This window comes from Falco punctatus (genome assembly GCF_963210335.1).
Source record: "Falco punctatus genome assembly, chromosome: 3".
In the NCBI taxonomy this organism is placed as follows: Eukaryota; Metazoa; Chordata; class Aves; order Falconiformes; family Falconidae; genus Falco; species Falco punctatus.
In genome coordinates this window covers 30883637-30897787 of record NC_137582.1, presented here as the reverse complement: position 1 = coordinate 30897787, position 14151 = coordinate 30883637, and the positions used below count along the sequence as shown (strand labels likewise).

At 42.8% G+C, this 14151-nt stretch overlaps 1 protein-coding gene across 7 annotated transcripts in view; it reads right to left on the bottom strand.

Moving 5' to 3' along the window:
• The window catches only part of CFAP418 (cilia and flagella associated protein 418), an 88802-nt gene that overhangs the window by 55033 nt on the left and 19618 nt on the right, over positions 1 to 14151 (bottom strand). For all 7 annotated transcript variants that reach the window (XR_013926779.1, XR_013926780.1, XR_013926781.1 and 4 more), the window contains exon 1: positions 1 to 14151. This exon is cut by the window's left edge and continues 37441 nt beyond it; it is cut by the window's right edge and continues 19618 nt beyond it. The gene's annotated coding sequence lies outside the window, so the exon portion shown is untranslated.

Sequence of the window (14151 nt, the reverse complement as noted above, 5' to 3'; positions counted from 1 at the left end):
CACCTGAGCTCTGGCTAACAGACTTTGGTACCATGTCCCCAAAGCATCAAGAATTCAAATACACCTGTGATCATCCTGGTAGTATTAGAGCAGACAATGTCAACACGACTGGTGCGCCACCAATTCATTCGCTTTTGGTATCTGCTGTGCAGTACAAAGGCCATCTGGGCTAAGTCTGCACTAGAAAATCAAATGGTGGGAACACTTCTGGACAATGACTATGATCGCCTATACAGTTATATGAATTCAGGCATGATTTTAACTATTGTCCCAGACAGCTCCTGGACTTGGTCAAGAGGTTTCATGAGCCAGGGAGTGCTGTTCCAGTTGGTGCATCAGTCTAGGTATTTAAACCTAGGCATGCTTAAGTTACTAGTATAGCTATAATTTCATAATACCTTCCTGCCCTACCAGCACCAATACCTTTCAGGTCTGCACTACCTGCCACTGGTAGAGGTGAGATCTGCACCTCTGTGGTGGGAGTTACTGCCATAAAGGCAGTGCTGGAAATTTTGGGGATAGCAACACTTGCTGGACAGAAAGGGAAACAGGAGGAAAACGAGGAATCTGAAAGAGGAACCAATTAGTGGAGTGCTATAAATTAGCAACTGTCAAGAGGAAAAAGAAAGGTTGCATTCAACAAATGTATCATTTGGTTCAAAATCCCCATCTATTTATATGGCAGTTTTTTCCCTAGCTTAATCCTGAAGTTTGCTGTTGGCTCAGCTGGCATATGTGCTGGTATCCTCAGGCAAAAGTGCAGCCTGCAGTTTATCTCTCTGGCAAACCCTTCAAGTGGCCTGTTGACAGAAGAGAGAGCCCACTTCTGAGCTCTCACAGCTACACTGAATTGTTCTGCTCTCGCAATCAGCCAAATGGTGCAGTCGTCAGGAAATACCACAACACAGAAAAAGGCCGTTTAGATAGAAAGGAGAGCACATTTTTTTTGTATCAAATATGACTTACTGCATCTATTTTGGTAACAACTTCTGAATTAAGGTTTATTACAGGAGGTGCCTATCCATTTTATGGGACATTATTGGAGTAGTTGTTAGTGTAATGTCAATTTCTTTTTCTTGTATAGATTGTTTTTTTTTTTTTTTTTTAAGATTTTATGATTCATGAAAAGTACCAGATTGACAGTGCTGGGGACAGAAGTCTGCTGTTCAAAGAGTGAGTGAAAAAAGACTTTGCTGCTAATGTGTCTTAGCAGTTGAATCCTTCAGTTCCATTGATCTTGTTTTTTCTCCACCCAATCTGTTAAATTGGAAAACAGTGGCAATAGCATTTCTTGACTGTCTTGTTAATACTGTACTCAGACACGCACCTTTTGGATAAGACCCAGATAATCCCACTTTGTCTAGCTACTGCACTCTGCCTTCTGACCTGTGGCCAAAGGGCTTCTAATTCCTCAAAAGTTTCCTAAGCCCCCTAAGGCAGCATCAGTTCCTACATGCCAACAATTGAGTGTACTGAAAAAGATAAGGCACCATCTGTGACCAAAGGCTTCTGCTGCAAGAAGCTAGAGCAGTAAGTGAAAGTCCCTGGATGTCCACAGAAGATACCTTCAAGTGAGGGTGAATTCCAAGATAAGAAAAGGAAAGGATGGTTTGGAGAAGATGTGCCCGGGTTTGGAGCCTGTTCACTAAAGATCATTTAAATATAACAATATTGCAAATTCTATAGCCATTTGTTAGTTTCTGGGAAGCCCATCTATCCCAAATTTTAAAAGCTTCCAATTTATGCAACCCCTAGAATCAATTTCATCTAACCCAAACAGTGGCAAGTTTACCCCACAATGAATCAAAACAAAATTTGACATGATCTCAAACGCCTGCTTTTTGAATGTACAGGTTGCTCACTTACAAAAAGCCAACAAGGCTTGATTTTCTCCAAAATTATGCCTTTAGTTCTCTCTCTGTTCATGGATCCACATAACCTAGTATGGCTGGATAGAGGAGACTTAAAACACTGGACAACCCATCCACCCTGAGTTACACAGTAGCAGCAGAATAGTCTATGTTCTGTACTACAGAGTGTTGACAGATTATAGTCACTCTACTGTCTAAAGGTCCCCAAGACTTGCCTTCACTGTATTTGTGTGCTTGGAAACACTCCACAACTCCCCTCTTTGGTTCTCTGCCCACCTCTCCCCCAAACCTTCTCTTTTCCTGACCTCTTCCCTAATCTTCCCTAACCTGGAGGGAAGTACTATGGAACAGCCAAAGGACTTTTACTCACTGCCCCAAGCTGTCATCACTGGCTGACAAACCTTTGGTCATAGGTAGGATCAGCTCTTATCTCCTCTCAGGCTGTTTGATCCTGTCCTTGTTCTCACTCCGCCAAACCAAGGATGCATACCCATCTGGCTTCCGCTCCAGCCACTCCTCTTCTTTATACTCTATGTAAGCCCACTAAAGTTGAGCAGAGGGGACATATTTTTATTTCTTTAATAAATTAAAGTCAAGACCTTTTACGTGAATAAAAAGTCATTCCCAGGAGGTTTTCAAACCTTCCAAAAACAGCCCTCAAAACTTAGCCAAAGTGAATGCAGCCACAATTTCCATGGAAAGCACCATCAGATGGAGAAGGACATGCCAGCCAGCATGCACACAATGGCTGTTCAGTCCCCTCCACCCTTCTTACCTCTGCACATTTTGCAGGGAGACAGGGACTCTGAAATTATGTCATACCCTCTGTTCATAAGAAGATCACCAAAGCTTTCAAAAAGTCTGTTACAAAATCCCTTACAAGAGGCTATTAAAGAAACTAAGCAGTGACAGGACAAGAAGAAAAGCGCTGTCAATTATTAGAAATGGGCCAAGAGAAAGAAATGGAAGAAAACGGGAAAAATGACTGCTTTTAGACAGCTGAAAGAGAAACGGGTGCGACCCATGCTGTAGAATATCATCACTGAGGATCCTGCAGAAAGAGGTGAACAGTGAGGGGAGGTCTTGAATGTCAGCAGGGTCACGCTGCCTACCAGGCGCCATGCAAGGCAGCTCTTGGGAAGGGGTACATGATCCACTTACAGAACTTTTAGTGCTTTTAAAATTAACTTTGATAATTCATAAATTAGACCCTAGCAGACAGATCTATGAAGTCCTTCACTAAACTAGCAGTGTCGAAAACTAACAAAAAAAAAATGTTCCAAAAGAGAATGCTTTGATACCACAGCAATGATGGGCACAATAAGGAGAGGGAAACACATCTTCATGTGGTATGAAATGATGCATCTCAACTTGAATTGGTGGAGCAATGCTCTCTTTAGATAACTAATGAGGATTTGACCTTGTTTACTGACACAAATATTGAAAACAGAAAACAGAAAGAATAAGGACATAAGCCAACTGTTAAAAAGATAGTGGCATCTTAGAAACAGATTATTCCATAATTTGAATACCACTGGGATTTTCAGGAATTTCCTTTGAAACACCTAGGCAAGCCTCGAAAGCAAGTTATTAGACTAAGCAGACTGTGGCTTGATGGAGTATAGCAATATTTACACCAAGAGGAGGTCTTCAGTAAAGCCTGACATGGTACAGGCTACTGCTTAAGCTAGAACATACAGGATGAGTTAATAAAAAATATGCTTGTTGGTTTGAAAAGGAAAATAAATCCCTCACTCAAAGCTAGTTTTTCTATAAGCTGTAGGGTATCCACTTCTCTCGGGTTATTAAGGTATAGCTGAAAGATCAGGTTAATGGAAAGGAAAGCTCTACAATTTTTCCTGATTTTTCTCCTGTATGTGCATATGTTTCTATATGACCATGTGCACACATGAGCATACTCAGTACTTTTTGCAGAGACTAATGGATCTGGTGTGACAGATTCAGCATCTGTGACTTTCCCAAATTACCACACCTGCAGAAAAAAAGGGCTGTCTGAGTCCCTCCATCTGTCCCTGGCGTCAGACTTGTACAAAGCTGTGTTTCACACAGCTCACATCTTTTGGATGCATCACTTAAGCCAGTCATGAGTGGGATGAAGTGTGGGGGACGCTGAGAGGGAATGTTTTACAGAAATGAAGGGCTTCAGGAAAAGGATTGGAAATGGAAAAAGAGCCATGATGGACTGCACTTCTCCAGCTGTCAGATGCAGCTTGGAAGTCAACCAGGATGTCTAGAAAAAGCAGTTTTTCATATCCTGGTGACTAAGTTCTTCTTCTTTCTTTCATTTTTTTCCCCTCTGATGGTTTTTAAAGTCTTTTAAACTTCACTTATAGAAAAAAAAAAGTTACGCAAAAAAGTCCTTTTTTATACACAAAGTTCTGTCTCTTACCAACCAGGGCAAATATGGAATTGGTGCCAGCACTGAGGGAGCTGCATGCACAGAGAAAGTAAAAAGCTGACCAAAGCACCTCTGGAAATCCATTTGTTTTCCAAACTCTGGTTTCTAAGATTATGATTGGTATTATTTTCTGTTATTAGAAGCCCTAGGCAACAGTGGAATAGCACTGGGCATGGCACTAGCAACAGCGGTTCCTGCCATAGACTAAATAGGCGAGGTGGGTGAATAGGAAAAAGGTTGCAACATGCAATGCAGAGATCAAACCACATTAAGTGGCGATGCTGAGAGCTGGACATGTCTTTTGGATCCCACAGCATTAACCACAACCTCAGTTTCTGTCACCTACATCTTGCACAGTTAAAGGTATCACCAGTGCCATCACTGCAGGCTGCAACTACCCATGGGTCCAAGGCACTTGCTGCTTACTGCTGCCAGGAACGACCTGCCTGGTACACAGCCCCACGGAACAGCAGACCCTTGTCTACACAGCAGCACTGGAGGTAAAAATCTTTGTCCAGTCACCTAGCTTGAAAAATTGCTATTGCTAAACAGAAACCCAATGTTTTTATTTATTCTGGTTGAACACTATTTTTTACCTGATTAGTGACAAAGCCACACACAGTTCCCCTGCTTTAGCAACTCCTGGGTTGCTGTCCCTGTTGGGGCACATTCTCATGATGTCCTTGTGCTCCCTACCAGGGATATAAAGATTGGAGCCATCCCAACATCTTTCTGGCTCCTTCTCGTCATCACTGAGAGTTCAGCTCTTCAGAGACCTGTGGGAGTTCAGTGTATATTGCCTTTCTTATCAATCTGTTATGTAAATATTCAGAATGTTGTGTAGGATATCTTGATAGCTTTCTCTATTTTTATTTTCTTCTTTAGGACTCTTTTGTTGGGGTTTTTTTTTTCTTCAGTTGTGGTTTTCTAGGAATAGATGACTCGCAGGGTGCCAGCTTTCAATGTGACATTTTATTTTATGTAATAAGGTGGTCAGGATTCAGCCACTTAGGTAAAGAAAAAAGAAAGAAAAAAAAAAAGCACTGCTTCATCAGAAGCAATATTGTCTCTGTTTGAGCTTGGGTCACCTTCAGGACTTCTGTGCAACCTGCAGGGTTCTGAGAAGGCTCTCTAGTGAGAAGATAACTGACCATCACAATGGGATCCAAAGACAGGACAGTCTAGCAGTGCCCGTGTCAGCCTGAGGCCTGCAAAGGATGCACAAGGAGAAGACAATGCAGCAAAGGGTCCCAGCTCTTCTTTTTGGGAACAGCTGATGGGCACTTTCTGTTGTTTGGCATCGCCAGTCAGGCAACAGTGCTCCTTCCTTTTCTTGGAAGAAAACCTGATTCCACTGCAAGATATTTCTGTTATTGCAGTGTTTAGTGACTTAATCATCAATTATGAGGCTGTTAATAACCTAGGAAAAAAAAGACAAACTGATCTAGTAAAAAATAATTGACACATCATCTCTTTCCAGAACTTTCTTAGTTTCCCATCCATGCAAGTGATTGTTGAGATTTTGTAGGATGCTAAGCTGGTTTGAATTCCTGCACGCATTTAGTATTGGAGAGGCTGAAGCAAAATAAGAAGGTATCTACACTACATAGGAGAAGAAAACATTTTGATGCTATCTGTGGCAAGGTGCAAAATGAGAAACATGAGGAGCAAAATGAGATGAAACAGGAAGATTTTCTTCTACTTTTCATTGGATTATTGCAAGTGAACTGTATTAAATAAAAACTCCTGAACACATTAGTGGGTATGTTTTGATTTTTGCTGCTCCTACTTGACTGTTACCTGAATGTGATGTTGCTTTGGGTTTAAGCCTCTGCATTAGCAACATGTAGCTTATGATGCACCTGCCCTACCATGTAGAAATTTGAAGTTGTTACATGGTGTGCAGCTTGGTATGTTTGTAGTGTACCTGTAACAAGGGGTCCTCAAACCATCTCTTCCAAGGGAACAGTCTGCAACACCTTTTCAAAGGCCCTTTGCAATGTTTGCTTTTTCCATTGGACTACAGGTAATTATTGGATGATCTTTGTACATGATGCTTTTCTTCCTCAAAAATGTCAAATTATAACAAGAGGGAATTTATTGGCTGATATGAATTATTTGTGTTTTTTTCTGATGAGAAGATGAACATCATGCATATATTTATACATGCGTATGCATGTGTAAATATACACCTATACAAATACATGTAAATGTATATAGAAATGCTTCTATCTGTTGCATGAAATTATAAAGATAGCAGAGTGACAATTAAATGGTACATGATCTTAGAGGGTTGTGAAGTTAATAGTGTTTTTTACCCCACTATTCGGGTAGAGGAACAGATTGAAGAGATACATAAACAGCTACTGCCTTGTCATGGGACTGGCAAGTAACACAAGCTTTCAAAGGAGCTTTTAGTTGAGAATCCAGTCCTGGACATCAGCACAGATTGGATAAACACTTTCTTGTACTGATAACCCCTTGAAATCATCATGAGCCATGTGGGCATGCTTTCCAATAGATTCCCCTGAATAAGAAGTTGATAAATAGCTGGTATAACACATTTGTCCTGTAGAGGCGATTTACTCTGGAATCTACAGCAGTGTGACAGTGGAGCTGGCTCAAGCCTTGGAACTGTTAAGCCACCTTGGTGTCAGAAAACTACATTGTTTTTATTGAATCTCACATGCTAAGCAAAGCTCTTTACATTGCTTTCCTCCAGCTGTAGCCAGTCTGTATGCTTCTGCGATAAGTGCACTGTCATCATCCATCAGCGTAGGTGGCAAAGAATAGGAGCAGCCCAGACAAGCAGCCAGCTTTCACATCTCATCTGGGTCTGTCTCATATATAAAAATTAAATAGTGTCATTGACCATTGGACAATTCAGATCTGCACTCAATGGACATGTTTGTTGTTCACAGTGTGGTCAAAGGGCTGTGGTCTGTGTGCAGCTTAAGTCCCACAGCTCTACGGCTTTCTAATGCCAGGCTAAGAATAAGCTTTCTCTTCAAGACACTGCTCACTCTTTTCTCCTGTGAATGTTCTTGAGCAAATACAGTGTTTTCCTCCATGCTGTCCTGATGAAGTTAAGCATATCCAGTTTAGTTCCATCATCTAAGACATCAATAAATTGTAGATAATCCAGGATCAAACAGCCTAAGTTGTGAGCTATCCATGATCCTCATAGTTTCAAATATTTTTGCAGCATCCATCTAGGACAGCTTTGGGGTTCCTCAAAGTAATATTTTTAGTAGTTTTACAGCTGAAGCAAAGATCAGGATAAGCTTTGCATACCATCATTTATTTCTAAAGAATAAACACAGTGTTTGCAATATTTTCAGGGATGTGGCTTTTATAGAGGCGGAGTCAAATTTCATTCAAATGGGAGAAGTTTCTTGCCCAATAAAAGCCAATTTTATGCACAGAAAGTGGTATTAGTCAAAGTTCAGTTTCAGTCCTGTTGTGTTGATGCTGTAGAGAAGGCTTTTTCATGTACTTTGGAAGTCTTTTTGAGTACAGTAACATCATTCAGACCACAATGGGCAACTAGGCTAGTTATTGAAACTCATGGACATCATTTTCAGAAAAATTATGTGGCGGCTGATACAAATGCTTTAGGGCAAACATTTAAAACAGTAAATTATTATGTATAATATGTGCCATGAGGTCTCTGCTGCCTGCCAGCAGCATTACTCAGTGAGACACGCTCCGCGCAGCAAAACTATAAAACAATCTTTGTCCGTCAGAATAAATACTTGTTTAATGGTGACATAGTTACTGGATATGTCTGTCACCATGGCTTCATCTGGCCTCCTTAAGGTCATGCAGTAGGAAAATAGTACGGAAATGTATGAAAATAGTATGAAAAGCCTTGTTCTTTCCTACAATTATTGGTGAAACCCATTTCTAAACTGGATCCAGTTATTTCTTAAGCTTTTGTCCTACAGGTGTTTCTCACCACAGTGACAAACATGATTTCTGTCATCTTTCTGTCATAGCAGGTCAGATACTTATTCTCTGCACGAAGTCTTTGGTACAGCAAAATTTTATTGACATGGTTTCTTGTCAGAGTTGTAATATACTTTGGTGGCATTGAATTTGTGTGTCTGTCAATTATTTGCACATGTTAATAGCTGAAGCTGGTCTCTGCATTGGATGGGGTATCAGTACATGGAGTTTAATTTTTGTCAGGTGTGAAAGCTAAATAAAAAATCAAATTTATTTGCAGGTAGATCAGCTCAGGAATTTGGTTCTGCAGGTGGCTCTAGGCATTGCAAATAAAATGACTGGGATAGTACAGACACAGCAGACAATGGTCCAGCTTCTTTTCTGTAGCCCATGACTGTCCTCCTGATGTAAAAGAAGCATCCAAAATACTGCACACCACACCAAATGATGTGAGTGCCTATGCTTACTCAAAGCACTTCCCCTTGGCTTACTAACTTCTGATACCTGTTGGTGGAGGAAGAGACTTCTGCTGAAATTTAGCCAAATACTCCACCCTTCCACAGCAGTTCTCACTGAGCTTTCTTCATGGGAGTAGCCAGGTCATTTGCACTGTGCCACGTGGATTCGTGAGGGCTGCATCTCCTCCCTTGCTGGTTAGTAATTCACAGAGCTTATGGATGTGTGTTAGTGTTACTGTAAATCTCCATTAATCGTTACTATAAACAACATAATTGCTGGCTTAGTGTACTCTGGTTTATCATTTGCATGCTTATTACAGCCAGCTCAGTCTCATCAGCGATGGTTAAAAGCTTCTGCCAGATCTGGATCAAGTGGGAATGCACTCAAATCCTTTCCATTTGCCACGTTCTGACAGATATGTAATAATCTGCTGTTTCAAAGAAGCAGCACAGTTTTTGTTGACTCATCTAGCTATTTTCTGTGCTGCTGAAATTTATACTGTTCATCTACCACATTTATTTTAGGTGAAAAAAATCTTTAAGAGTGTGCTATTGTGTTTGTCACTGGCAAGGAGGAATGCCTTAGGATGCAGATCTGCCTGCAGATCCACTGTGGTGTTTATACACAGTGTTTCTCCAAAAGCTTGCTCCTGCTAATAGCAATTTCACAGTTTTCAGACAATGTAGTCCTGGCAGTAAAAGGATTCAGTCACCAGAGGTATCTGCATAACGGATTTGTTTGTGCAGTGACTAGAAACTAGGAGTATGGAGTTTAGGAGTGTATCCCCAGGAAGGACCAGCATGCACAATGCATGGCCATACCTGCAGCAAACCAGCCAGGCCATTGCCAAATACACTGGAGGGCTGGCTGTGGCTTTCTCTTTTACCCCCTACCTTACCCACAGCATTTGCGCTGCTCCCCCTCTGCTGTCACCCATCTCGCGCACATCACTCCCTCTCCAGCCACTCTCACAGCTTTACTAGCTGATTTCATTTCAGATTCTTCTTTTGCTGTTCCAGGACATAAAGCAACTACTGAGTATCTAACTACTAGCCTCAGTGCTGATGCTCAGTACTGATGCATGGGTTTTTCTACACTGAGAGAAGCGTTTTTCTGTACTGTACCTGTGTGGACGTAATCATGAAGGCCAGCAGCCATATGAGACTCCCTGGGAGCAGAAAGTCTAACAGGGTAAGCTCTGGTTTGCTGATCCCTGTAACAGTGAACACATGCATAAGAGGAACATAAACAGAGCTGCTATAGGGCAGCCAGGGAGATGCAGCTGAACTTGCAAGACAGTTGGCCTTCTCAGTGGATGCCTGGGCTAGCAGCCAGGGGACTCAGGTTTAATTTACAGTTAAGTCATCTATGTTTATTTCTCAGAAAATACATATTTAAAAAATTCTGAAATTAAAACATGGCTAAAACTCTCTACAGTAAACAGAGGTCTTTAAAGGAAAGAATGACTGCCAGCTTTGCTTTTTGTTCAAGCTGTAACAGATTTGAAGTTTATTTTATACCCAAGGCTTAAAATGACGCTTGAGACAGTTCTTCAAAAGGAGCTGCACATCTGTGGAAGCACTCGCTGAATACTTCAGATAATGCTAAATCTGGGTCAGATGCCCCAGAGATCAAGTCAAAGAGAGAAGTGATTGTTTTGCTTTTGATATCTACACCACCCCCCCTTAAAATGGGTGACATTTCAGCTGCAGACACATTATCAGTAGCCTGAGATCAGAATAGCTGTCAAGTACTTTCAATTTGGAATAAAAAACAAACAAGCAATAGAGGTCATGAGTTAAAAATGTAGGACATGCTGTTAAGGTTCTCAGACCTTGTTGTTCTCCCACAGAGAGGAAGCTGTAATATCTCTCCTGTATATCGTGGTGGTGAAGGGAGCTCTAACACAGACCAACCACTATTCCAGAAAATGCTTCTGGACTGATACTGGAAACATGTAAGTCTGTAGGACAGGGAGGTTAACAGGACAGACTGATTTTTCTCAGGATTCTTTTATCTATGTCTTCAGCAGAGCCTCAGGTGACACTGGCCTGTCCCCACCCTCATAAGATGGAAACAAAATAGCTTCGTGCTGACTCTGTTGAATCTTCTGTGTCAGGCAGTGTGGGACATTCTGGTGCAGTGGGGAAAACTGTATTTGCAGTTCAAGGGTCTAGATTTCTTTTTCAAAACTCCAGAGGTCTTAGGCAATAAAGTGAGTCAAATTTATGGGATTTTGCCGTAATGATAATTTCCTTTCAAAGAGGATTTTGTAAGGAATGACAGAACATTTTATTAGTGTTGAAATGAAAGGAAGCCCCTCTACCAGACTTTGGCTGAATGAACAGTCCGTGAAGTCTTCTGTTTGTCTTATGTAGAGGAGTGCTGAGGATTTACGTCTCCTAAAACATGACTGGTGTCTCCAGCACTACCTTCTGACCTAACAAATCTCAGTCCTCACACTCTGAGGGGCCCTGGAAGACCACAGGTGTTCAAAACCCATCCTGCTGCCTTCTAAGCACTCAGAATCACTTTTTTTTTTCTTTTTTTTTTTTTTTTTTCCTACACACCTATCTATCTTCTCCTGATCTCAGTGTTAGGAATCAAGGGATATGGTAACTTATTCCAAGCAGCCTTTGCAGATGTTGTTTTCAATGTGGGAAATCCCTCCCCTGTCTTTCAGTGGACAAACTTCACCCTGTCAAAAGTGTTTCTGGACTGTCTTTTGTATAATTCCCTATTCTGGCAGCCAAGCAAGACTTAGCATATCTTTGTGAAAATAATTTCCTTCTGTTCACAAGCTATGAATGAAGATACTTCTCAAGCCTCCCACTGATCTTGCACAAGTCTTACACATTTCCATCAAAGTCTTTGAAGGTGTAGCAGACAAGTACCTCTAGCAGTGTGAAAACTTGATGTAGCCTGCTAAAAATGAGCTGATTGTCCAAATATCCCAAACGCATGTACACCTCAGTGCAGATGGACTCCGTTGAGTTTCCTGATTGTGAGGTCCTGAAGGGAATGGAGGGCTAGTCAGCACACTTCAACCCTGCTGTAAAGCCTAGAAGAGCTTTCGTGGTGAGGTTTGTAGTGGAGATCACTGAGCCCAGCTCCAGAGTTCACTGCATATTCTTTCCATATCCTTTCCCTGTCTCCCAGGAAAAGTGGTGGGATGATTTACTTTCTCTTAAAGTCCTTTATTCCACCAGTCCTCTGTGCATATGCAATAGTTTACAGAAGCAGGTTTGAGGAGACCTGCTGTCTAGGGTAGATGAAGCAGTATCGGTCTTGCCCGGGATGGAGAGTGTGTAGGGAGCTCCCTCTATTGATTTTCCAAGTCTTATGAGAAAGGTTGGGTTCTCCATGTCCCTCATGGGGAGAAGCATGAAGATTTGTATGACTTTCCTGCTAACGATATTGATATTCACTCAGTGTAACAGCTTCTTAGGCACTGGGATACACTTATACCACCTAATTATTGACATCTTGAAGTCAAGCGTCTAATCTAGTTGCTTGGCCTCAGTGAAGGGAATTGACTGTCTCCAGGTTGATTCATTTAAGCTGTCATAGGCATTTTAGGAAAAGTTGCCCTTGGAAGGTGACCATCACTCTGTATTGGTGTAGGCTGGATGTTGAGTTTCTAGGCAGTCAGAGAAGCTGGATCCTACAGTAGGCAACTTTTTCTGACTGACCTTTTAAAAAAGAATATTTCATTACTTTTTGTTTTCTTTCTTCTCCAATATGAAAAAAAATCTGCTTGAAGTATCACATTGTGATAATTTAAGGACTATGCAGTCAATATGTTCAAATGTTTTTTTAGAAACTATGGTCCTGCTCAGTTTAGTTGTTGGCCTTGCTCATTAAACTACAATATGTTTAATTTCTCTCAGTTTTCCTGTATTTTGGCTATAAACTATTTAAGAGTTTTAGGGTTCTGTTTACCACCTCTGTTGATGGGTCTACCAGTCATCTGGAAATGTAAAACCTATACTGTCAGCCCACAGCTTCAGATGTCAGCTCTGAGCCAAATGATTTTTTCTGGATACAGGTTAGGAAGAAAGAGATTCGTTACCTTGCAAGAATGAAAAGAGAAGGTAAAAGAATATGAAGCACTCAGAAACTATAGGAATGAGGAACCAGGTAAGTGCTTGTGGAGAGAAAGAAATAAAACATTTGCTATGACAATGGAGCAACTGCTGCTGTACTGTAATAGCAAATCAAATAACAAATACTCCATTAAAGAATGAACTATTATTGCTGATGGACATACCATAATGTATGGGGACAGGCTTTTTAGTAGGGCCTGTAGTGATAGGATAAGGGTAATAGTTTTAAACTATGTAACTGTTTAAAATATTCAAACTAAAAAGAAGGTAGATTCTGATTAGATATTAGGAAGAAATTCTGTACTGTGAGGCCTGGAACAGGTTGCCCAGAGAAGTTATGGATGCCCCATCACTGGAAATGCTCAAAGCCAGGCTGGAAGGGGCTTTGAGCAGCCTGGTCTGGTGGAAGGTGTCCCTGCCCATGGCAGGGTGGCGGAGTGAGATGCTCTTTCGGGTCCTTTCCAACCCAAACCGTTCTATGATTCTGTGATAAAACAAGATGCAGCTTTGCTGGAGGGAATTCAGTTGTGGCCAATGCTGAGAAACACGTCATCTCAAAGGCAACAGGGACTGTTCCCTACAGGAAGGAATATTTGGGAATAGAGAGAAAGCACCACCTTGCATGGAGGGGTGGGAGATGCTTCCATTTTGAGGTGTGCTTTCCCTCACCGCTCACCGCAGTCCTGGTGAGGGATGCCAACCTGCTTTCGCATCGGGTGCCCTCAGAAGCCTTCACAGTTTGTCAGGGCTGCTGGGGAGAGCACAGGCTTTGTTCAGTTACCAGTGGGCTGCCCCGTGTTTACGACGGCAGTCTCAGCTTACAGGGAAAGCTGGCGGTCACCTGCAGAAGCCGCTGTGGTTTTCCAGACATTCTTACACATTGAATAAGCACAGCATTAAAACAGCTGATGCTCAGATAATGAATTGGTAGCTTACTTCAGGACCCTCTTGTCAGGGCCCTGAGAGCACCCACGGCCCTGCCCGCCCCTGCCCACCCGCCGGGGCTCCCCCTGCCCTGCCCAGGGCGCCATGCCAGGCCCCGGGGCCTCAACCCCTGCCCCAGCAGCGCCGCAGCACGGCCGGTCCCCAGCTCCGCACCGGCCCGCCCTGCCCGGCTACGGGCCCCGCCGAGCCGAGGCCACACGCCGGCCTGCCCTGGTGCTGAGGCGGCTGGGCAGGGGGTCTGGCCGCGCCGGGGGAAAGCGCCGCCGGGCCGGGTGTCGGCCGGGCCGGGCAGGCCGCGGCGGGGCGGCAGCAGCCCGGGCACCCCGCTAGGTGTCCCTCGCCGTGTGCGCAAGATGGCTGCGGGGCGGCGCGGCAGGCCCGGGCGGCGGCTGGCGGGGCGGCG